Source organism: Bos indicus, chromosome 16 (assembly GCF_029378745.1).
Source record: "Bos indicus isolate NIAB-ARS_2022 breed Sahiwal x Tharparkar chromosome 16, NIAB-ARS_B.indTharparkar_mat_pri_1.0, whole genome shotgun sequence".
Lineage (NCBI taxonomy): Eukaryota > Metazoa > Chordata > Mammalia > Artiodactyla > Bovidae > Bos > Bos indicus.
In genome coordinates, this window is record NC_091775.1 from 59,223,462 (window position 1) to 59,247,566 (window position 24,105).

The window sequence follows — 24,105 nt, forward strand, 5'->3', positions numbered from 1 at the left end:
AAGTGGAGATTCCCTCTTCCTGACACACACTAAAGTGAAAAGAGGCATGCCCAAGGAAAACACCACAGGCAAAACAGTTCACTTTGGGGGAGGCAGGACATTTTTTCCTCTTAATTTCGCCCCAGAAACCTAAAGTTCTTTACTTTGCCTTTGTCTTCACAGTCCTGGTTTGGGGACATAATGTTTCTTGATTTAGCTGTTCAGAGTCTCTAGATCTCTTTCTCTGTCTGCTCACTGAGTTCCTGCTGTCTTTTGCCTCTCTCTCTCTCTCCTTGATCTATGATGTGTGTACATGTATGTGAGAGAGGCAGAAAATACAATAAGATAAAGATTCTCACCTGGGCAGTGATTTCTAATTAAGTAATTCAGGACCGTGACCAAGAGGCTAAAATGCACAAAACAACCAAATAAAACCTCAAATTAGAAGGAAAATGGTTCAAATGGGTCCTTATCTCTGCAAGTTCTAGTTAAGCAAGCAAACAAAATGGTCTGGGACAAATGATTATGGAAACTCAGAAGAATAGAAGAAAATGTAATTAGCTTCCAAGCGTCTTTCTGTTCCTCAGCCTTCTTCGACTATCCAACTCCCCAGTCATGAATTTATCCAAGGCTCCCTTATCCATACCAAAAAAAAAAAAAGTCTCTGCTGCAAAGCTGGGAGGGTTAACAGAGCTGGTACCCCAGCCAGCCAGCTAACCAAAGAAGACAGCCGGTGAGGCCCCGAGCCCGCCCCCAGTCAAGCCTCCCAGCCAATGGGCGCCCGTGGGGAGTGTGGAGCTGCGTCTCATTGGCTGCCCACCTACGTGCATTAGAAAGAAAGCGAGAGGCAGGCAGGGGAGCATTGTTATCTTAAGACACTCATCTGGTGTGTGAGCCTGCAGGTGAAACTGCTTAGGTGAAAAGCGCGGAGTCGGAGCGGGGACACGCTGGGCTACAGCCTGGGATGGAATCCGCCCGCCTCGGAAGCTGCTCTGCTCGCGGCTGCTCGGGCAGCGTCTTCGCTGAGCTCAGAGGACACCGTTAGCATTTGCCCGGGGATGTGCACCTGCCGTGCGCGGCGAGCGTCCGGGCAGGTCTGCAGGCAGCCGAGGGAGCAGTGAAGCTGGAGGAACTGTCTCTACCCATGGGCAAGGCAGTAATTCCGGGAGACAGACAGGGCGAGTGAGTCTCTACAGAGTTGGGAGGAAGGCACGAGCTTGGCTTTCTCTTCGGTGCAGGGATAGAGGACTCCCCGGGTCGGGGTTGGTACTTTCCTTCCCTCTCCACCCGCGAGCGCCCCGACCCAGCGTCCGAGCCCCACTTCAAACATGCTGTGGATGCCAGGCATCCTGGCTGCTCAGCTGGAAGAAGGCAGCAGGCAAGTGGTCTGACGGCGGCGCGGCGGCGGCAGCGGCAGCAGCAAAGCGGGGAGCAAGATTTGAAAAGAGACATCCGCTCCCTTTCACACGCTGAGCGGGAGGCATTCACGTTTTCCCCAAATGAGAAGGAGCCACGAGACATCATGAAGTAAAAACTTTGGAAAGCTGCCATTGGAGATGTTGCACAAAAACCTGGAACCTTTCAGGAGTCTCCTCCCAGGCGGTGGAGGTTTGGGGAGCAGCTGATAGAGCAAGGAGGGCTCTTGCAGGACTCAAGGTAACAGTGCAGGGGGTTGGTGGTTTTTCTCCACCGCCCTTTTTCGTTGTCTTTTTGGTGTGTCTCTTGATAAGGGGATGCTTTTGCTCTCCTACAGCCTTCTTGTCCTGGTGCCTGGCAGTTGCAGGCAGAGGGAATGATCCCCCTCGCCTCTTAGTTTCTGTCTTGTGGGGCTGAGCAGTGGACTTTGGGGTTTAGCTTGAGACCGTCCTGTTATTGCCTCCTGGTGTTGGTTGCATGGCTGTCACACGACTTGGGCACTCTGCCTGACCTATATTGCTTTTGCTTGGTTTAAGTCCTCAAAGTTAGTGCAACTCCCATTAGCTTCAGAAAACCTGTCAGGCTGCATAATTGCAGAAGATGACAAGGACTTCTGCCTACCCAGCGGATGCTGGATTGGACTGTACATGGTTCCCTATGTTTGGGACGGGCCCCCAAGAGCTGAGGTCGGCATACACGATCCACACGTTCACAGATATTCACACATTCCTAGAGCTCTATTCACATGTCCATAGAGCTCCCTGGCATGTCTGTAGAGGCCTGTCTCTTGCTCCCACGCACATACAGCCAGGAACAAATAAAGATTGAAGAGTGAACCCTGTGGGTTGCAAATAGTCTCCCCAGGGTGGCAGCAGGAACCCCACTGATTGAGTGGAAACTGGTAGCTTGCTGGGGACACTGGGGAGAGAATTGCTATGCTGGAAGGAAGGGCACGCTGAGATTATCTGGCCATCTTTCTGGGTACTCATCTAATGCTGCCTATGGTATGTGTGTGTGTGTGTTTGTGTGTGCCTGTTAACAGCTATATGAAGGAAGCAGGCTGCCTCTAGAAGCAGCATGCATGTGCAACTCCCTGCCCAGGCCCCAGATGCCTGGAGTGTTCTGCCTAGTAGGAACATGAACTTGGGAGCTGCTCTTCCAGCCCAGAGGAGTTTTCTGCTCACCAAGCAGTCCCTCTGCATGGTACATATTTATCCAGGGTATATAGACCTAAGCCAAATATCAACTAATAATCAAGCTAATGCACTGTAACATGACTGAACAGACCCCATCCATAAAGAACTGTGTGTGCTCTTCCTCGCTCTCGGAGTCAGGTGCCCTGAGCAGAAGCAAATGTTTTTGTTCAAAGGAGAGCAATTATAACAGGCCAGGCTTCTAGCTGGGCAATCTGAGCCTCGTCCAGCAGGGACAATGATCTGTCAGCATAGAGCCATCAGGAGAATAAAAGGTATGTTGTAAGTCAAGTATTTCTGCCTCTGTCTTCTCCAGACATGTGCAGGGCGAAGAGATTCTCTTTCTGACCATGCTTCCTAGAATACGTGCAATTGCCAGTGTTAACCAAGAAGCTAAAGTATTTTACAAAATCCCCTGGGGGGCAGTCTGATGACATCAGACGACAGCAAAGTGATTCTGGAGTTTGTGTGTTTTCCCTCTTGGTTTCACACAGTTATGTGTATGTTATTTGTTGATGGCAGGACCCTCTGGAGTTCCCTTCCATCCAAAATAAGTTGCTTTGCAGCACTGGGGGCATGACCAAGCACTGCTGTCACAATGATCCTGAAATTTTCCATCACAGCTGCTGCTATACATATATGTGTGTGTGTGTGTGTGTGTGTGTGTGTATACCTTCTTTTTAGCTTCTGACTACTTGCCTACTGTGGGGAAAAACGCATGCTTTTTTCTTCGAGGAGGGATATGTTTTGAGTTGGTAGAGAGCCTGGATACTGTGAAATGTTTGAGGAAAAAGCAAATATCAGACCATGGTTTTCCCTGCTGGAGGGCAGCTGGCACCAAAGGGTTTAACAGCTGTTCTGCAGCCATGGAGAAGACAGTAGCATCCCGGACTCTTGCTTCTCACTCCTCCCCAAAAATGGGGCTGGCTTTGTCTCCAAGAATGGAGGGATGTGTGCTGCAGTGTGGCCACAAGAAAGGAGGAAAGGAGGGATGGGCTGGGGAGTGAGGAGGGTTCCTGCTCTGTTAGCATTGGGCCAGACTCAGAGATGGGCGATGTCTTCCCCCATTTAGGCCCTTAAGATCATCCTCTGGGTTTTCCCTTCTGGACTTCTAACAGGTTGTTTACTGAGCAAGACCAGAGGGCAAAGAACATACCTGCGTCATCAACTCCTTCTGATCCCCTTTCCCAAGACACAGGCTGGCCACTGGGGAGCCTGGCACAAAAACATCCTCTGAGACGGTGCTCCAAAATCCCTCCCCAGCTCATAAACAAGAAGTAATCTGGAGGGACTGGAGACATCTGTGTGGGTACTTTCTGCTGAGTGGGATGCTTAGTGTTGAGGGTTCCTGATTAGTGTTTTGTTTTCTCCACTGTGCAGATTATTTTTGGTGATTCAACTCTTTCTCTTAAATAATAAGACCTTGTATGTACATTTTACAATGGCATACTTTTCCAAAGGGCTAAAGGTATTTTAGGGAGTTCATCTAATTAATCTTCACATGCCTTATGGTCTCATTTATCTTTGATTACCCTAACAAGTAGAGCTACAATGAGTTTAGCCTCCTTCTTGGAAAAAGGAGGGCAGAGGACCTTGGAAGATGAACTAGTTTACTCTGAAACAATTCAGGGAAACTACGGAATGGGGTCTGGGTCTCGTCACTCCTAAATCACTCCCAGGCTCTCCAGGTATCTCCTAGGGAATGGTTTAATTGTGGTAGCCATGATTTGACTCAGCTGTTCTATAATTCGCAGGAATGGGAGGCTGCAGTAACCTAGGACTTCGCCTCTAGCACTGACCTAAGAGCTACGAGGGATACGAAGTCTTATTAAGACCTTGTCTTTGCCCTCAATGATCTTACATTCTAGTTAGGAAAATAGGCTTACATCTGGGGAAAAGGTAAATGACAACATACATTCTAAACAGCCATTCAATACAAGAAATTCACAAGGCTGACCTAATTCATCTACAATCGATTTGTGCAGATAACAAGAGCTCTCAATATTCCAAGGAAGGAAAATTTGAATTGTGCCTTGGGATAGAGTGGGATTTGTTTGGAGAGGAAGAGATGGTAAAAAGATCCCAGTTGACAGAGAGGCTCACTGCAGCACAGTTGAGGAAGCTGGAAACTTCAAGGCTTGCATGTTTCCATGGGATTTGCTCTAAGCCACTTCTCCACTTGGATCCTGGTAACTGCATACATCTGGGTTAATTACTTGAAGCATAGAGTGGCCTAGGGGAAGCTGCCCTCACATGAGACGGAGGGATTTGAAATGTTGGACATCTCATTAGACACTGAAAATTACCTAAGCCTTCTACCCACCCTCAAGTCTAATCCATATATTATAGGAAAAATAGTGCTCAAGGTCAGAGAGCTTTTCAACAGCATATCAAAAATTTTGGAGAAAGATATTGGGGAGGGGAGTAGGCAAATTTCAAGAGAATATGAGAAAATCTCATATTTTTTTTTTTTTAGACTGAGAATCTCCTGAGAGCGAGAGCCTTGATTTTCCTTCATTTCCTGTTTCCCCACCCAAATATCCCTATTGAGGTTTACTTGGAGCCGGCAAAACGCCAAAGCCCTCAGGCGTTTAGCATTGAGGAGACTTTCCATCTTAAGATTCTTGAGCGTGCCCATGTACATAACCTCTCATCTTCCCTCCTTTTCCTTTTTAATAAAACATATGCTGTAGCAGTCACCAAGGAGGAGACCACAAAAGCAAGAGGGTGGGTGTGGTATTGCCCGCAGCTGTACCACGAGGAACTGTGATTGCTCAGCTGAACAGCAGAGGGGGGGAGTCAATCTGCCAGCCAAGGAAGGGCCAAGGGCTGCCTGGCACCTGGAGATGGCTCCGACCTGACAGCCACACACACTGACTCCAGTCATGAGCCTTGTTTTCTAGCGAAGGGGTCAAGGCAAACACAGAACTGGTGAAACCCTATTCCTCAGCCTTCGCTTGGTTTGAGACCTTCATTCACTCTACCTGTCACTGGTTGCTTCGGTGGCCCCATTCTGACATGGACAAAATTCCAGTGGGGCCCTGAGAACTGAATGACTTACCTAAAGTCACTTCATCGTGGCTCTCAGGTCAAAAGGAAGGTCCCCAAGAACCTGGTGGGTGTGTGATTGCTTAGCCCCAGGAGTTCACTCTGAGGACAAGTCCTCAGGGATATGTACTTTCTCTTGAAAATTCTCCCTTAGGCCTTGTTTTCACCTTTGTTTTCTATGTTAAGTGACCCTGAGTTGGTTGGTGGGACAGAGGCCCTTTATTTTATTCTCAAGTATTGCCTGCCATGTTTGGGGGCTAACCTAGAGGTCCAGGCCCATGGGCATGTGGTTAGTGACTGTGGGCCAAAGCCCCTTCCATTTGGGGGTGAAGAGAGGCAGCCCAGTTGTCCTTCAGCCTGGGGGCTGCGAGGGATGGGTCTCATTTCAGTGACTAGGACGCAGGCTGCTGTCTCTGGAAACTATTGCTCTGCCGTGCAGATGGAAGTAAAGTTGAGGAACATCATTAGAGTATGGAATTCTCAACAGCCAAATGCTCCATCATTCCTTTCACTGAAGCTCACGTGAAACATAAATATACCTGGCATGCTGGATTAGGTGAAGGTGGGCAATCTGATACCTTCCAGGACTGAGCTCTGCCCCACACTGTAGTACTCATATGGCGGCTACCAGCCACGTGTAACTCTTGAGCACTTGCAGTGAGTGTCGAAAGTGTAAAAATGCACACTGAGTTTTGAAGACGTGGCTTAAAGGAAGAGAATTTCAAATACCACAGTTTCTTTTAATATTGATTACACATTAAAATTATACTGTATATATTAGGTTAAATAAGATATATTATGATTAGTTTCACCCATTTCCCTTTACTTTCTAATGTGGCTATGTGGCTCACATTATATTTCTTTTGGGCAGTAGCAGCCCAAAGAATGTCTGTCATGTATTTCCAAAGTTGAAAGTCAAGGAGGGTACAGTTAGCTGAAGCTGGCTTGTTTGATGGTGACCTTACCAACTGTGACTCAGCCCAGTCTTAAGCATTTGTAGAGCATTGCTGCTCCCAGTTCACATGGAAACAATTAGCAGGTAGGAGGCCTAGGAATTTTATCCTAATTTTTTTGTGGTTCTGCCTGACAGTAGAAATATCCAAGTTAAATATCTTTAGGGTCTCACTCTAACATGTGAGGACACAGTAGTTGGGATCAGCTGGGTCTGTTTGACTTTCAAATCCCCTTCTTCCTTCTCATGCCTATCATATCATCATCTTTCCTTGGGAGAGTTTTCCTTCAAACAATATGTGTTGATGGTTTGGTGGGGAGAAAGAAAAGTTACCGCTATGTGTTAGAGATTCTTTTGTGGACCTATCAGTAAGAAGAATGGGGAGAAGGCATAATTGTTGAATTTTATTTAATAAGTACAGATTTGAACACTAAAGTCCACCCATCGTTATGTTCTTTATTATTATTTGTTGCAATAAGGTTTGGCCACAACTGGAATTCCTCATATTTGCTTAGCCTTCTATAGTTTACAAAATGCTTTATACGCTTTCTCTCAACCAATTTTTACAACATCCCTGTGGGGTGGTTAATATCTCAATTCAAATTTTTCCATGATCTGCCCCTAAACTTTATTTTCTGATCCCTCTCTTTATATGCACTTCATTCAATCTTGCTTAATCAAACTGGTTTTCTTACTGTTCTTCAGTGTTCACTGTGTAAAGTAGGGATCTTAAATGAACCTCAGTTTTATCATTTATAAAAAAAAAAATAATGCCCCATATCTCAATCTGTTCTAAATATTAAATGAGATGAAATACATAAGAAGCCAAACACAGTTCCAGGCACATGACAAATGTCAACATTCTTTCCAACCAAACATATTTCACTTTGATGATTGCCAAGATTAAAATGTTCATAGGTTAACACATTATGTACCCATTTCACACACACAATGATTCCTCTCTCCAAATTCCCTGCTTTGGTTAATGGGAAGACCAATCCCCCGGGGCCAAATTTAAGACATACAGGTTGTCCTGAGCTCTGCTTTCTCTCACACAGCTCCTCCCTTCACCCCCAGTTCAGTTCATTCACTCAGTCATGTCCGACTCTTTGCGACTCCATGGACTGAAGCATGCCAGGCTTCCCTGTCCATTACCAGCTCCCGGAACTTGATAAAATTCATGTCCATCAAGTCGGTGGACCACAGCCTTATCTAACTCAATTAAACTATGAGCCATTCCATGTAGGGCCACCCAAGACGGACGGGTCATGGTGAAGAGTTCTGACAAAACGTGGTCCACTGGAGAAGGGAATGGCAAACCACTTCAGTATTCTTGCCTTGAGAACCCCATGAACAGTATGAAAAGGCAAAAAGATAGGACACTGAAAGATGAACTCCCCAGCTAGGTAGGTGCCCAATATGCTACTGGAGATCAGTGGAGAAACAACTCCAGAAAGAATGAAGAGGCAGAGCAGAGTCAAAGTGAAAACAATGCCCAGCTGTGGATGTGACTGGTGGTGGAAGTAAAGTCTGATGCTGTAAAGAGCAATATTGCATAGGAACCTGGGATGTTAGGTCCATGAATCAAGGCAAACTGGAAGTCGTCAAACAGGAGATGGCAAGAGTGAACATTGACATTTTAGGAATCAGCGAACTAAAATGGGCTGGAATGGATGAATTTAATTCATATGACCATTTATCTACTACTGTGGGCAAGAATCCTTTACAAGAAATGGAGTAACCCTAATAGTCAACAAAGAAGAGTCTGAAATGCAGTATGTGTGTTCAGTCTCAAAAATGACAGAATCATCTCTTCGTTTTCAAAGCAAACCATTCAATATCACAGTAATCCAAGTCTATGTCCCAACCAGTAATGCTGAAGAAGCTGAAATTGAATGGTTCTATGAAGACCTACAAGACCTTCTAGAACTAACACCCAAAAAAGATGTCATTTTCATCATAGAGGACTGGAATGCAAAAGTAGGAAGTCAAGAGATACTGGAGTAACAGGCAAATTTGGCTTTGGAGTACAAAATGAAGCAGGGCAAAGGCTAACAGAGTTTGCCAAGAGAACGCACTGATCATAGCAAACACCCTCTTCCAACAACACAAAAGAAAACTTGACTACACGTGGACATCACCAGATGGTCAATACTGAAATCAAATTGATTATATTCTTTGCAGCCAAAGATGGAGAAGCTCTATACAAGCAGCAAAAACAAGACCAGGAGCTGACTGTGGCTCAGATCATGAACTCCTTATTGCCAAGTTCAGACTTAAATTGAAGAAAGTAGGGAAAACCACTAGACCATTCAGGTATGACCTAAATCAAATCCCTTACAATTATACAGTGAAAGTGACAAACAGAGTCAAGGGATTAGATCTGATAGAGGGTCTGAAGAACTATGGATGGAGGTTCGTGACATTGTACAGGAGGCAGTGATCAAGACCATCCCCAAGAAAAAGAAATGCACAAAGGCAAAATGGTAGGTTGAGGAGGCCTTACAAATAGCTGAGAAAAGAAGTGAAAGGCAAAGGAGAAAAGGAAAGATATACCCATCTGAATCCACCCCTACACCCAATCAATTCCATCAATTTGGACTTAAGGAGATCTACCTCCTGCTGATCTCTCAAAGTCGTCCTCCCCTTCCCTCCTCCTCCAGCCCCTATCTATCTGGCTCTCATCCCTCTCACCTGGACTTGCCCTGTACTTGGTCTCCCTGTCTCCTTTTTTTAAGGACTAGCCAACCCAGCCTCTGGCTGGAGTGATCTTTCAAACGGGTAAACGCCATTACGCTCTTTCCTTTAGTATGGTTCTCCTGTGGCTCCTCACGGCTATCAGGAGAAAAACCCAAGTTTGTTAGCATCACAAAGAGGAGGCCCTTCACGATCTGGTCCAGCAGCCTCTCCATGTCTCTGTTTCCTTACCCCTTCTCAGTTCAGCTACCTGAACTCCAGGCAGTTTCCTCAGTATCCCAAGCTGTCAGATGTGCTGTGTTGCTTTTGTGGAGAACCTTCCCTTGCCCTGTGGTCTGTTTCTTGAGGGTTACTAAGCTTTAACACTACATAAGGATACTCTCCTTATGGAAGAGAAGACTTGCCCAAGACAAGGAATTAACTGCCTCCTCTTCTACACCCCTGCACGTCTCACTCAAACTCTGTTTTTGTACTATACCCAGCACACTATAGTTATCTGTTCCTATGGCCCTCTCCTGTACTCAGAGGCACTGTTGGGGTTGGAGTTCTAAGATGCATTTGTCAGGAACTATTTATTCAGAATATTATGGATACGGTATGTACCAGGTACTCTTCTTAGGCACTGGGAGTTCTGCAGTGAATAACAGATAAAAACCCTGCCATCAAGATGCTTACACTCTAGAGGATGATAATCATGATGATGATTACTATTGGCATGGCTGATAAAAGAGGTACTTTATGTGTAGTCCTTATCTGTCTTACACAGAAGTACTTACACTTTAGTAGGACTTATGTGTCAGGCCCTATACTGAAGGTTTTACGTATATTAACTCATTGCCTTCATGTCATGATTCTATCATTCTCATTTTAATAAATCTTATATTCCCATTTTACAGATGATGAATTGGAAGCCCAGGGAGGTTAAACAATTTGTCCAAAGTCACACAGCTAGTAAGAGGTGGCTGACATTCTAACCCAGTTTAGATACTGAGTCTATATTGTTTATTACTATATATCCATAAAGAGAAATATGTAGACAAATAAATGAGATATTTTCCGTGCTGATAATGAAGAAAAGCATCAAAATAGAGCGCAGTAGGAGAGAGTGATTGAGGAAGATGTCTTTGAGAAGGGAACATTTAAATTGGAAATGGATCTGTCCGTTTGCATGTGTGCATGCTAAGTCGCTTCACTCATGTCTGCCTCTGTGAGACCCCATGGACTGTAGCCACCAGGCTCCTCCATCCATGGGATTCTCCAGGCAAGAATACTGGAGTGGGGTGCCATGCCTTCCTCCAGGGGATCTTCCTGATCCAGGGATGGAACCTGTATCTCTTATGTCTCCTGCATCGGCAGGCAGGTTCTTTAGCACTAGCGCCACCTGGAAATTCCAGGTGGGATAGAATCTGGGGTCTAAAGGAAAAAAAAACCTTGTGGACTCAGTAATCAAGTTCTGGTGGCTGTAATGCAATGAGCATCCGCCACCACTGAAGGCACCGGATTTGGTCCAGGCTGGGGGAGGGGGGGTACAGTGCAAGTGCTAGGAAGCAGCCCAAATGTTTGCAAGCCTCTCTCCCGTCAGTCCACTTGTCCTTCTGTTCTTTGCGGTTAAGACATGTCTCACAGGATGTCTGGTTGGCTGCTCTCCACAGAGGTGGGAGGTGTGGACACACACGCACGCACGCACGTGTGTCCCTGCTGCCGAACCACTTGGTTTCATGCCTCTCCTGTGAATGACGTGTCGCTCAGAATCTTAGTCAAGTGACAGGCACAGGCACAGCAAAAAGGCCAGAGACGAGCCGGTGGCATGAGCGAAAGGGGAAAGGAAAATTATTTTTCAACAAGACAAGAAGTGAATTGGACTGGAGGGAGAAATGGGAATTTGACCAGGGAGGGGTATACAGAGGGCAGTGCTTCTGAGATGCTGACAGTTGACCTGGATGGTAGTCTGTGCTATAATTTTTCATATATATGTATATATACATGCACATATATACATATATGTTCACATGCACTACTCCACATAGATACACATACATACATATGTATCTTTTCTATAAATATTTCTGGGAAAAAGATTAAAAAAATAAATGATTTGGAGAGCAGATAAAACCTGGGAGGGGGCAAGTTCATACCTATTTAATATACATCTGAAGCATACTTGATAAACACTGTACTAGGCTTTTTTTGAAACCTATATTTTCTCATTTAATTTTTTACTATAACCTTATGAAGTGTCATTCCTGTTTACAGACTGAAATTGGGGAAGGAAAAACCCAGAGATTCTTGCCCCTGTGCCATGCCCTCTGCTTTCCTCCTAGGAAAAGTTCTGAGAGTCAGCAAGGTGGGGAGAAAAGGCTCCTGATTTCGGGGTCAGACAAATTGGGCTTTGATCTAGTCCTGGTCACTCGGTAGCTGTGTGACCTTGGATATATTACACAACCTCTCTGAGCTTCAGTTTGCCCATATAGTAAGATGGAGAGGCTATCCCCTTATATCATGAAGTGCAAACATCATGAAGATTAAAGATGATGTTTGAAAAACATCAGCAATGTGCCTGCCACACAATGGGCTTTGAGAAAATGACAGCTGCTGGTTTTGTATCCCTAAGTATTAAATCTCGCAAGACGTTGACTTCCTTAGAGAACAGAAATGGCATTTAGCTACAGTCAGTGAGGGTCAGGTACTAGCTTCAGGATTTGCTATTGGACACCTGGCAGCAGTTACCATGTGAAGTGCTCGCCAGGCATCGCTCATTTAATCATCTAACAACACTTTGAGAAAGGTTGTTATCTTCTGTTTATAGTTGAAGAAATTTAAGTTCAGGGACATAAAATAACCTGAGGTCAGCAGAGCTCACGTTTGAACTCAGATCTGTGAGATCCCCAGGCCCATGCTCTTCGACACTGGACTTTCAATGTGATCATTGTCTTAGGTAGCATGCAGGGGAAAGGGCGCCTTTGTGGTCAAGGTCGGGGTAGCTGCTCTGAGGACAAGGCTAAATCGGTTAGGAGTGGGATGGAAGCATTGTTAAACCCTCGGGTATTTCTGGAGCAGGTCACAAGGCTGGAGCTACAAAGTTTTAAGTGCAATGCTTTACACACATTGGGTACTTAAGATGTATGGGCTGGATGTAAGTGCCTCTGTTTCTGGATACAGGTGCACTCCACGTTCAAATGAAATAAGAGGTGAGTGTCCTTACGCTTGGAGGAAAGGTTTCCCTGAATTACACAAAGGTATATTGCCAGCGGTTTTAACCTTTTTTAAAAGCAGTAGAAGACTAATCAAATAAATCCTTACCCAGAACCCCAATATGTGAAACAGATAAAAGTAGACGTCTTTGACTGGAGCAGGTCTGGGGGCCCGGAGCTTCCCCACCTGTCAGTTCTCTTTTTTCACCTGCAAGTGATCCTTGAGACACCTCCTTGGAACCTAAAGGCTGTTCAAAAACGCGTTGAAAATCACCATGCTACAGAGTTCCTTTAAAACACCGGGCTTATGATTGATTTACTAAAATTGATTTTAAAATATAAGATTATCATTAATGCTGACACACCTGTGGAGGGAGCCTAGGATGAATTCCTCTTGCTCTCGGTCATTGAAGATGTGTGAAATTCAATGCCTATGCACAAATGCCTGTGGTGTGTCACACACAGTGCTAGGCACCCAATGTACCAGCTGCGCAATCTTTTAGTTATAATTACTTCCTTTGCAATAGATGGGCTTCCCAGGTGGCTCAGTGGTAAAGAATCGAGAGTTTGATCTCTGGGTCTGGAAGATCCCCTGGAGGAGGAAATGGCAAGCCACTCCAGTCTTCTTGCCTGGAAAATCCCATGTGCAAAAAAGCCTGACAGGCTGCAGTTCATGGGGTGACCAAGAGTGAGACACGACTGAGTGGCTGAGCCTGCACATGCAATAGATATCACTATTCCCATTATAAAGATTAAAAAAAAAAAAAAAAGAGTACTCAGAGGTTGAGTCAGTTACCCAAGATCTCACAGCTAGTGGCGCTGCGATTCAAACCCAAGACACGAGATGGGTTAGAGAGCTGGAGTCTTGCTGCCGACCCTGCAGCCTGTTCAAGCATGGGTGGGGAAGAATAGTGCCTCTCTCAAAGTTTCTTGCTTTTCCTGATGCTCCTCAGTTGTGAGATTTTCCAAAAAAAATCTCTGGACCCTCTGGCCTTCAGTGACTTTGCTTTCATAGGACACGCAGGTCTCCCAGGAGCCAGGCTGTGGTCCTCGCCCATTATCTGTCCTTTCCCTCCCTCAGACCCAACCTCAGAGAGGGTCTGGCCATCAGAGTCCAGCCTCAGCAGCAAGGGCGGGACCCTGCTCTGACCCTCACTCGGGGCAGCAGCCCAGTTCAGGCTGAGCCTGCGGTGATTCCCGCTCTGAAGTAGCTGAGATGGGGCTTCCGGGAAGAGTGCGGGGTGGGGCTGCAGAGGGAAGTCCTTGGAATCCCCTTGAGGTATAAGAACGCTTAAGCACTCAGTACGGAGTGCGGGGGCAGTTAATGTCTGCCTCCCCCTCACTCTCTGTTCAGCCATTTAGCATATTATAAATGCGCCGACAGGCAGGAGCTGGGGAGGTCGATGAGCACTGTTCCCGGCGGGTGAGGGGGTCCTGGAGGGTGCTCCCAACACGCGCCGCTTTCCCTTTCCGCAATCTTCGCCGTCTGGGATGTGAGCCCTGCGGGATAACAGAGCAAGGTCAGCTTCCTCCTGAAGCCTCAGGGCACTGGAGACCCCTAGAGGCAGACGGCTGTGTTACACGCCCTCTGGCCGTGGAGGCGCAGGCAAGATTCTTGCCTGGAAGATGCTGAGGAGTGGCTGGAACCTTTCTTAAAAGCCTTACCTGTGAGTACAGTCCCTGCAGGCTCCAAAGGGAAAGCAGAGGGTGTGTGTGTATGTGTATGTATGTATGTGTGTGGGTATGTGTGGGTGCCTGTGTATGTGGATGTGAGTGAGTGAGTGAGTGAGTGAGTGAGATATACTATGGTCCTTCCTCCTCCCCTCCCTCCCTGCCCCACCCATTCAACTCCCCACCACCTCCATCAAAATGATATCTTTTCCTCAGGGCCCTTCACACCTCTCAGTAACCTGATCAACTAATTTGTGCTGAAGCATTAATGACTAATAACGATTTAATGTGCTGCCCTCTCAATTAACACTTGAGCATTTTGAAAGAGAAATTCACAGATTTTAACCTAAGTAGGAGACTTGGTGTGTTTTCCCCCCCTTTTGAGAGGAACTGGAGGCCCCTTAAAAGGGACCACACTGACAGCTGCCTATTCAGTACATTTGCCTCACTCTTGACTTTAGCAAGGTTTGGAAATATTATGCAGGGCTTCGCACAGAATTTTCCAGAGGCTTGCTCTAATCCACAGTCCTTCAAAACAGTGCCGTGTGTTGCTGGTGGGAGGACATAGGACGCCTCATCTTCTTCTCTTCCTCTTGCCAAGCTAAGTGGGGATTTATTTGACGGAACCTAAGGCAACTGAGCCCGTGACAACACCCCTATAACCTTTGTTAAGAGAAAGCTGCAGCATAAGAATTGGCCTAGATGCTTACTGATATCTCAGTATTATCTCTCCAGAAGTTGAATATGCTCTAACTTACAGATAAGATGACCTAATCATCGAGAGAATAGGCTCAGGGACTATAACTTGGGTTTAAGTCATTGGTAAGCCTTGCCGTGTGCTAAGTATGTGACCTTGCCAAGTTACCTATGTAAGCCTCAGTTTCCACGTCTGTAAAATGGATGTATTGTGTACTCATAGGATAGTTTTGAGTATGAAATGAAATAATGCAGAATTAGTATTTACTGTCTGGGTACACAGAGAGTGCTCAATAAGTGACAGTTCTTTTTCTTAATCACCATACTTTTTTACCATTTTAATTATTTTTGCCCTATCCCAAACTTTCAGTGCAGGGCAGCATACATATGCAGTATTTATTACTGAAAAGCAGGTGTAGCAACCCAGCCTCTTAGGCATGGTTGGCTTGATAATGAACTAGATTTCTCTCCAGGTGACAGCACCGTATGAGGTTTTTTTTCCTTTTTTGCCCCTCTGCTTGGTTTCTTTAAATGTATCTCAAAAATGCAGTGAGCAAAATGGATTTGGCAGTGACTTAAAAAGACTTAATGCATTTTGGAAAGAAAAAAAAGCCACAACAAAAACCGGTTTGTTTCTGTGATATATGGTGCGTGTGATATGACAAAAATCCATTTTTATGCTTAGGAAAATTGGCTAATTTTAAAACAGTTGACACATGCCATATGCACGTAGAGTCGTGATAGATTTTGCTCAGGCAAACAACAGAAGAGCGCAGGGCCAGTGATAGCTCACTGGTTAACCAATGACTTAAGCTTCAGACGGTTAAATTCTTATTTAGTGGCAGCCCTGCTCCACAGAGAACAGAGGGAAAAAGGAAAATGGACTCACTGTGGCTTCAGGTGCTGGAGTCAGATATTTGATCATAAAGATACCTATGACTGAGCTGGGGACACAGACACTGTTGTGATGACAGGAGTAGGAAGAGACTCAGGAACCTACCAATATAGCAAGCTTCATGTGCAAGAGAGTGAACAGCTTATTATAGAGATATCACCTGGATAAACGAGGAGAATATTGCAAAGGACACTGAATTATTGAGCTGCCCTGATTTGGGGAAACTCCTGAGCTTTGCCTGCTCAGTTCTCCTGTTGTACACGTAGATGATTTTTGGATTTCAAATACTACTTAGGATGTCCTTTAGAATCATCTGATCCTCTGGTTTATAGTTCTGCATAAACCACACTGAAAGGGAAATTCCATATATTTTCATTTATTGCTAGTTAGGGCAAAGAGACTACATATGAAAATAAAATGCTCTAAAAATAACACATGAATTCAGGAGTGATTATGAAAAGTTTAAAACAGAGATAAGCCCTCTATTGACCTGCTCCACATTCATGCCTGTGTAGGTCAGCCAGATACCAACCCCATTATAGTCTCAGGATATGCATTCTGTTTGACTCAAAAAAAAAGCCTTTGTATTTTTTTTCTTTATTTTTAGGCAATATTTAATTAGCGACTATAGAGGGAAAAAGCTTAACAGTTCAGAGAAGGCTTATGGTTTAGGTCTGCAGGACTCAGCAATTTGACATTCTATTCCTGTTGTTTCTCACCTTAAACCGAACAGAGTCAACAGGGTTTTGTTTGTTTGTTTGTTTGTTTGTTTCCTTCCCTGAACTCATCTCCCTATTAGGTTTCCTTGCCCATTACTTCCCACTCTCATCGTTTACTTCATTTGCTTTCTTCTGTTTCCTACTCCATTTTCCCCCAGGATATCAAAAACAGACCCTCCTCCCAATCTTCATTTGTGACTGAGCCATTTAAGAGAGAAATTAATTCTTTTTCTCCCTACTTGAAGCTTCCCAGGTGGTGCAGTGGTAAAGAATCTGCCTGCCAATGCAGGAGATGCAAGAGTTCGATCCCTGGGTCGGGAAGAATCCCTGGAGTATGAAATGGCAACCCACTCCAGTATTCTTGTCTGGGAAATCCTATGGACAGGGGAGCCTGTCAGGCTACAGTCTGTGGGGTCACAAAGAGTCAGACATGACTGAGCACAGGTGCATACTCCCTACTTTAATTGCTAGGATGAGTCCCTTGAATCCTATGTGAACTTGGCTACTGAGTGACTGCATCCAAAGCCCTCCAGTGATTCCAGGCAGGAGGCTGAGTGTCTCCGTGTGTGCATGCTAAATTGCTTCAGTCGTGTCTGACTTTGTGCAACCCTATGAACTATTGCTCACCACACTCCTCTGTCCACAGGATTCTCCAGGCAAGAATACTAGAGTAGGTTGCCATGCCCTCCTCCAGGGAATCTTCCCAACCCAGGGAGCAAACCCTTGTCTCTTACATCTCCTGCGTTGGCAGGTGGGTTCTTTACCACTAACACTACCTGGGGGGCCCTAAGCGTCCCCAGTTCCCTTTATAATTATAGACTGTAAACACCTTGAAGGCAGGGTCTGGGCATTGTATCTCCAGCTCCTTGGCACAATACCGAGCACAGGGAAAACCATTACTATTTATGCAATTAAACCAACAGACAAACCTCGCTAGTTATCCCACTGTACCTCCTTTTTATTAAAATAGGGGCTTCTGGGAACTTAATGAGTATTCTTCCTATTAAGGAAAATTTAGTATTCAAGATTTCAGATGTATAGAATTCCAAAATTAGGGCTGTGTTTTCTTTAAGGTCGTCGTTCTCAAAATTTAATGTGCACCTGGGGAGCTTGTTAAAATGCAGAATCTTCAGCCCTTCCTTCAGAGTCTGATTCTGTAGGGCTTGTGTGAAATTCAGAAAACTGCATTTTTAACAACCAGATGATATAAAAACTACCCTTTAAGGCAAGGGAGGGCATGGCAACCCACTCCAGTACTTTCGCCTGGAGAATCCCATGGACAGAGGAGCCTAGTGGGCTACAGTCCATGGGGTCGCAAATAGCTGGACACGACTGAAGTGACTTAGCACACATAGATGAAGTGTTATCCAATTCAGTTTCGTAGAACGTTAATGTCCCTTAAGCAATGAGTGAATGTCATGTAGAAGAAAAGGTCTGGGTTTGGAAAAGTTGGGGAACCCAGCAGTATTCTTCCCCTCTTATGCCCATCCCCTCCTTCACGATTATAGGTTTGCAATATATGTAACATGTTAGATGTTCTGAAAAGTTCTGCAATAAAGAAATGGTTTCAGTTTTGTTTAACCAAATATTTCCAGTACATGTCTGACTCTTAGCGACCCCATGGACTGCAGCCTACCAGACTCCTCCGTCCATGGGATTTTCCAGGCAAGAGTACTGGAGTGGGTTGCCATTGCCTTCTCCGATGTCTGGATGTTAAGTTTATTTTATTGCTAAAAGCTTATTGTGACGAATTTGGTATGGAGAACATTGCCACGAGGGGGTGACTGATACCTGCTGGGCAAGAGTGATATTGCAGCCCAGCTCAACTACAAATTAAATTCCTCAAGGAGAGAATGAACAAAGTTGAGTGTGGAGTTGAGGGAATCACTAAACATGGGGGATATCTCATAGTCTGGAGATGTGTTTGGTATAATAGCCATTATTTGTTAAGCATTTACTATTTCCCAGGCATGACTCTACATTTTGTTTTTAATGTGCACTAACTCATTTACTTCTCAGAACAAGCCATGAATCAAATATTTTTATTATCCCCATTCACGGAGGATGAAACGGACATACTGAGAGGCTAATAATGTGCTCAAGATCCCAGAGTTTGAAAGTGGTGGAGTGGGATTTGAACCCAGGCAATCTGCCTCTAGAGCCTACCCTGTTATCCACTGTATCAGCCAGCCTCTCCTCCAGTAATGAGGCTCTGGAAATTTATTTCTGGGAGGAACAACAGCTCCAGCAGACATAGCCTGTTCAGGAGCCATGCTGCCTCAGCCCCTGAGGATTCTCTCCTATATATGTGGGCCTGTGATCATTGCCCCTATTCATCAGAGAATTTATTATAATGACCACCTGAACCTCTGAAAGATTTTGCTGTACTTAAACACAAAATATGCTTAGCAAAACAACCTGACAATGATGATTCATGGAGAGCAATTAGGTGTAGAATTTTGTGCCTACAGAATGTCAGACTGAGTTGAAGATCTGACCATCCTGCTGACACCTTGGTATGGAATGCAATAGCTTGGCCCTTGTGTCTCTACCCTACTCTCAACTCCCTCATTGTTCCTGAGCATGAGAAGTACCCCTGAAGGGCCCAGGTGGGCTGGCTGGATGACACAGTTCCAACACTGGCTTTTGGCAAGTTACAATACCTCCTTGGCCCTTGGTTCTAATATTAACAGAAAGAAAGGAGAAGAGAGACTAATGATACCACATTGCTATAAGCAATATATGTGTATATTATATATGTGTGTATAGATAGATATGATATTGGAGAAGAAATGGCAACCCACTCCAGTATTCTTGCCTGGAGAGTTCCACAGACAGAGGAGCCTGGTGGGCTACAGTCCATCGAGTTGCAAAGAGTTGGACACAACTGTAGTGACTGAGCACACATATATATGATATATATACATACACTGTGTGTATTTATCTATACATACGTTGTGGGTCTGTGTGTGTACATGTATTTATAGACATAAACACAGTACTTGGGGCTTTCCAGGTGACTCAGTGGTAAAGAATCTGTCTGCCAATGCAGGAGATGTGGGTTCGATCTCTGGGTCAGGAAGATCCCCCTGGAGGAAGAAATGGCAACCCACTACAGTATTCTTGCCTGAGAAATCCCATGGACAGAGGGCCCTGGTGGCCTACAGTCCATGGGATCACAAAGAGTGGGACATTACTTAGCAACTGAGCACTCAGGCTTACAGTGCTTATGGACAGGGAAGATGTTCAGTTTCTTGTTCCTGTACTATTACAGCCTGAGGATGACATGGTACAGTAGGAGAACACTGAGAACGGGTCAGTGCCTTCAAAGGTGTTAATGTGGACATAACAGAAAGTCAGAGTTATGACCCTGGAGAGTGAGAAAGAATTGAGAAGTGAGAGGGAATTGGGTTCAAGATCCTGGCTCTCTTCCAAAATGCGGGTGGGATGTGGGTCACTGGGACTTACAATCCAATAAGGATTCCTTGTTACTTCAGTTTCCTTCTTTGTAAAAATATGAATAATATCAGTTATAGACACATTTCACCAGGGATCTCCACCCTGTCTTCATTAATGAATGCTAAAGTGTCACGTGACAGAAAGGGAGAACATTCCAACCCCGATTCCTAGAGAATTAACGTGTTCCAGGCATCATGTTCAGTTCAGTCGCTCAGTCGTGTCTGACTCTTTGTGACCCCATGGACTGCAGCATGCTAGGCTTCCTTGTCCTTCACCAACTCCCAGAGCTTGCTCTAACTCCTGTCCATCAAGTCAGTGATGCCATCCAACCACCTTATCCTCTGTTGTCCCCTTCTCCTCCTGCATTCAATCTTTCCCATCATCAGGGTCTTTTCCAATGAATCAGTTCTTCACAACAGGTGGCCAAAGGATCGGAGTTTGGCATCATGTTAGACACCTGAAATATGCACTATACAAGCTGCCCCCTTTAGATCAGGAAGCTGAGATTTAGGCAAGTTTTTTTTTTTTTTTTAATTGGTTTGAGGTCACATAAGTACGAGAGGCAGGGTATGATCCCAAGTTAGGTCTGTCTAACACAAGCTGGAATCAAGATTGCTGGGAGAAATATCAATAACCTCAGATATGCAGATGATACCACCCTTATGGCAGAAAGTGAAGAGGAACTCAAAAGCCTCTTGATGAAAGTGAAAGTGGAGAGTGAAAAAGTTGGCTTAAAGCTCAACATTCAGAAAACGAAGATCATGGTATCTGGTCCCATCACTTCATGGCAAATAGATGGGGAAACAGTGGAAACAGTATCAGACTTTATTTTTCTGGGTTCCAAAATCACTGCAGATGGCGACTGCAGCCATGAAATTAAAAGACACTCCTTGGAAGGAAAGTTATGACCAACCTAGATAGCATATTCAAAAGCAGAGACATTACTTTGCCAACAAAGGTTCATCTAGTCAAGGCTATGGTTTTTGCAGTGGTCATGTATGGATGTGAGAGTTGGACTGTGAAGAAGGCGGAGCACCGAAGAATTGATGCTTTTGAACTGTGGTGTTGGAGAAGACTCTTGAGAGTCCCTTGGACTGCAAGGAGATCCAAACAGTCCATCCTAAAAGAGATCAGCCCTGGGATTTCTTTGGAAGGAATGATGCGAAAGCTGAAACTCCAGTACTTTGGCCACCTCATGTGAAGAGTTGACTCATTGGAAAGGACTCTGATGCTGGGAGGGATTGGATGCAGGAGAAGGGGACAACAGAGGATAAGATGGCTGGATGGCCTCACCCACTCAATGGACGTGAGTCTGAGTGAACTCTGGGAGTTGGTGATGGACAGGGAGGCCTGGCGTGCTGCGATTCATGGGGTCGCAAAGAGTTGGACCCGACTGAGTGACTGGACTGAACTGAACATAAATTCCTGATTCTTCCTCTCAACCGCTTGGAGAAGTCAGGGGAGGAAAGACAGCAGCAGGGACCTCTGTGGACTTGCTCTCCCGTTAGAAGGAGCTGCTCAAGATTACATCAGTATCTTTAGGAAGTAAGCCTTCCCAGCACCCCTTTTATACCCAAGTTCTGTGACTTCCTAAGTCTGCTGTGTCCAGCCATAGTATTGTGTACCCACCTCTTAGCCCCTAAATACTGATGGTCCCTCCAGGCTCACCATCAGCCACCAGCACCCCAAAGTGATACCTGGTCTTAGTCTTTGGGTACTTCAAGGGTCTCCTTTCCTGAACTTGTTCCTCTGGACTCTGAACCCTGTGTAATGAGGCTTAGTGGAAAGTTCTTTCTTGCCAACCTAAGCATATCTACTCACCCTAACGAGTGCTCACTCAGTTTTCCTTTGGATCAGGCCTCACGAATCCTGAGCACAGGGTTAGGAACAGAGACGAGACAGGGTAGTCCATCCCCTGTGGCCTCACATGAAGCCTGGATGATGAACTGGTGAGGAGGAGTTGAGAAAGCAAAGGAGGGGAGTTTAACCAAAGTAGACCTTCTGGAGGCTTTCCTGACTACTCTCATGTGTAGACTGCTCATAAGGAGTCAAATTTGTTTCATTTGTTTCTTCATATAGTAAGTGGTTAAGATCATGACCTCTGACAACCAGGTTGGCTATGGATTTATGGTTGTTGGTTGAAGATGAGCAGTGAATACAGAGGGTTTCATAACATGATTCTAATTTTATATATGTTTGGAAAAGTTCTATAATTAAAACAATAGAAAAGTCATGGCTTCTGAGGTGAAAGAGTCTTGTACTGAAACTCCAACACAGTAGCCACTTTCCTGCTATGTTATCTGGGACGGATGATTTAAATTTTCTGAGCCTTTGTTTTCTTATCAATATAAGGGAGTAAATATCTATTTAAAAGGATTATGGTGGAAATTAAATAATGAGCTTAGCACAGTGACAGGCCCCAAATAAGTGCTCCATAAATAACAACTATCACTGTTGTTATTAGTGTTTCTCTTGATTGTTAGTGTCATTCTGAGTTCCTTACAGCAGGTACTGTTAACTAATCATTCTTCCTTTCTATTTATTTTTTAAATTTTATATTGAATTATAGTTGATTTACAATGTTTTATTAGTTTCAAATGTACAGCAAAGTGATTCATCTATACATGTATCTATTCTTTTTCAGATTCTTTTCCCATTTAGGTTATTATGGAATATAACATTATATTCCATAATATAATTATTTATATTTATTATTTAGGAATATTTAGGAATATTATGGAATATGTGTAGAGTTCCTTGTGCTATACAGTAGGTCTTTGTTGCTTATCTATTTTGTATATAGTAGTGTATATATGTTAATCCCAAACTCCTAATTCATTCCCCCACCATTTCCCCTTTGGTAACCATAAGTTTGCTTTCAAAATCTGTGAGTCTGTTTCTATTTTGTAAATAAGTTCATTTCTATCATGATTTTTAGATTCCGCAAATAAGTGATATCACATGTATTTGTCTTCCTTTGACTTCACTTGGTGTGAAATCTCTAGGTCCATCCATAATGAAATGTCATTATTTCATTCTTTTTATGGCTGAATAATATTTCTTTATATATATGTACCACATTTTCTTTATCCTTTCATCCATCAATGAATATTTAGCTGGCTTCCATGTCTTAGATATTGTAAATAGTGCTGCTTTGAACTTTGGGGTTCATGTATCTTTTTGAAGTATGGTTTTCTCTGGATATCTGCCCAGGATTGAGATTGATGGACCATATGGTAATTCTATTTTTAGTTTTTTAAGGAACATCCATCCTGTTCTCCATAGTGGCTGTACCAATTTACATTCCCACCGACAGTATAGAAGGTTTCCCTTTTCTCCACATCCTCTCCAGAATTTATTGGAGAGGTTTGTAGACTTTCCAGTGATTACCATTCTGACTGGTGTGAGATCATCGTAGATTTGATTTGCATTTCTCTGATAAGTAATGATGTTGAGCATCTTTTCATGTACTTTTTGGCCATTTGTATATCTTCTTTAAAGAAATGTCTATTTAAAAAAAAAAAAAAAGAAATGTCTATTTAGATCTTCTGCGCACATTTTTAAAAAATAATTTTTTTTTTTTGATTGAAGAGTAATTCTACCCACTTTTGACTATGTTGTTTCTTAGTATTGAGCTGCATGAGTTGTTTGTATATTTTGGAGATTAATCTCTTGTGGGTCACATTGTTTACAAATATTTTCTCCCATTATGTGGATTGTCTTTTCATTTTGTTGATGGTTTTCTTTGCTGGGTACACACTTTTAAAATGTAATTAGGTCCCTTTTTTTTTTTTTTCTTTCTGGCTGCATCGGATCTTCGTTGTGTTGCTTGGGCTTCTCTAGTTGCGGTGCATGGGCTCAGCAGTTGTGGCGCCCAGGCATCCCTGGCTGTGGTGCGTGGGCTTTTGTTCTTAGCGTATAGAAATGCTGCAGATGTTTTTGTATATGAATTTTGTATCCTGAAACTTTATTGCATTCATTGATGAGCTCTAGTAACTTTCTGGTAGCATCTTTAGGATTTTTCTATGTATAGTATCATGTCATCAGCTAACAGTGACAATTTTACTTCTTTTCCAACTTGGATTTTAAAATTTATTTTTCTTCTCTGATTACCATGGGTAGGACTCCCAAAACTATGTTGAATAAAAGTGGTGAGAGTGAACATCCTTGTTTTGTTCCTGATCTTAGA

General features: G+C 44.1%; 1 protein-coding gene across 1 annotated transcript in view; it reads left to right on the forward strand.

Annotated features, from left to right (window-relative positions):
- The first annotated feature begins 831 nt into the window (after positions 1-831).
- BRINP2 (BMP/retinoic acid inducible neural specific 2) overlaps positions 832-24,105 on the forward strand; it is a 143,450-nt gene continuing 120,176 nt past the window's right edge. The window contains exon 1 of the mRNA XM_070768490.1: positions 832-1,635. The gene's annotated coding sequence lies outside the window, so the exon portion shown is untranslated. The remainder of the gene's footprint in view (positions 1,636-24,105) is intronic.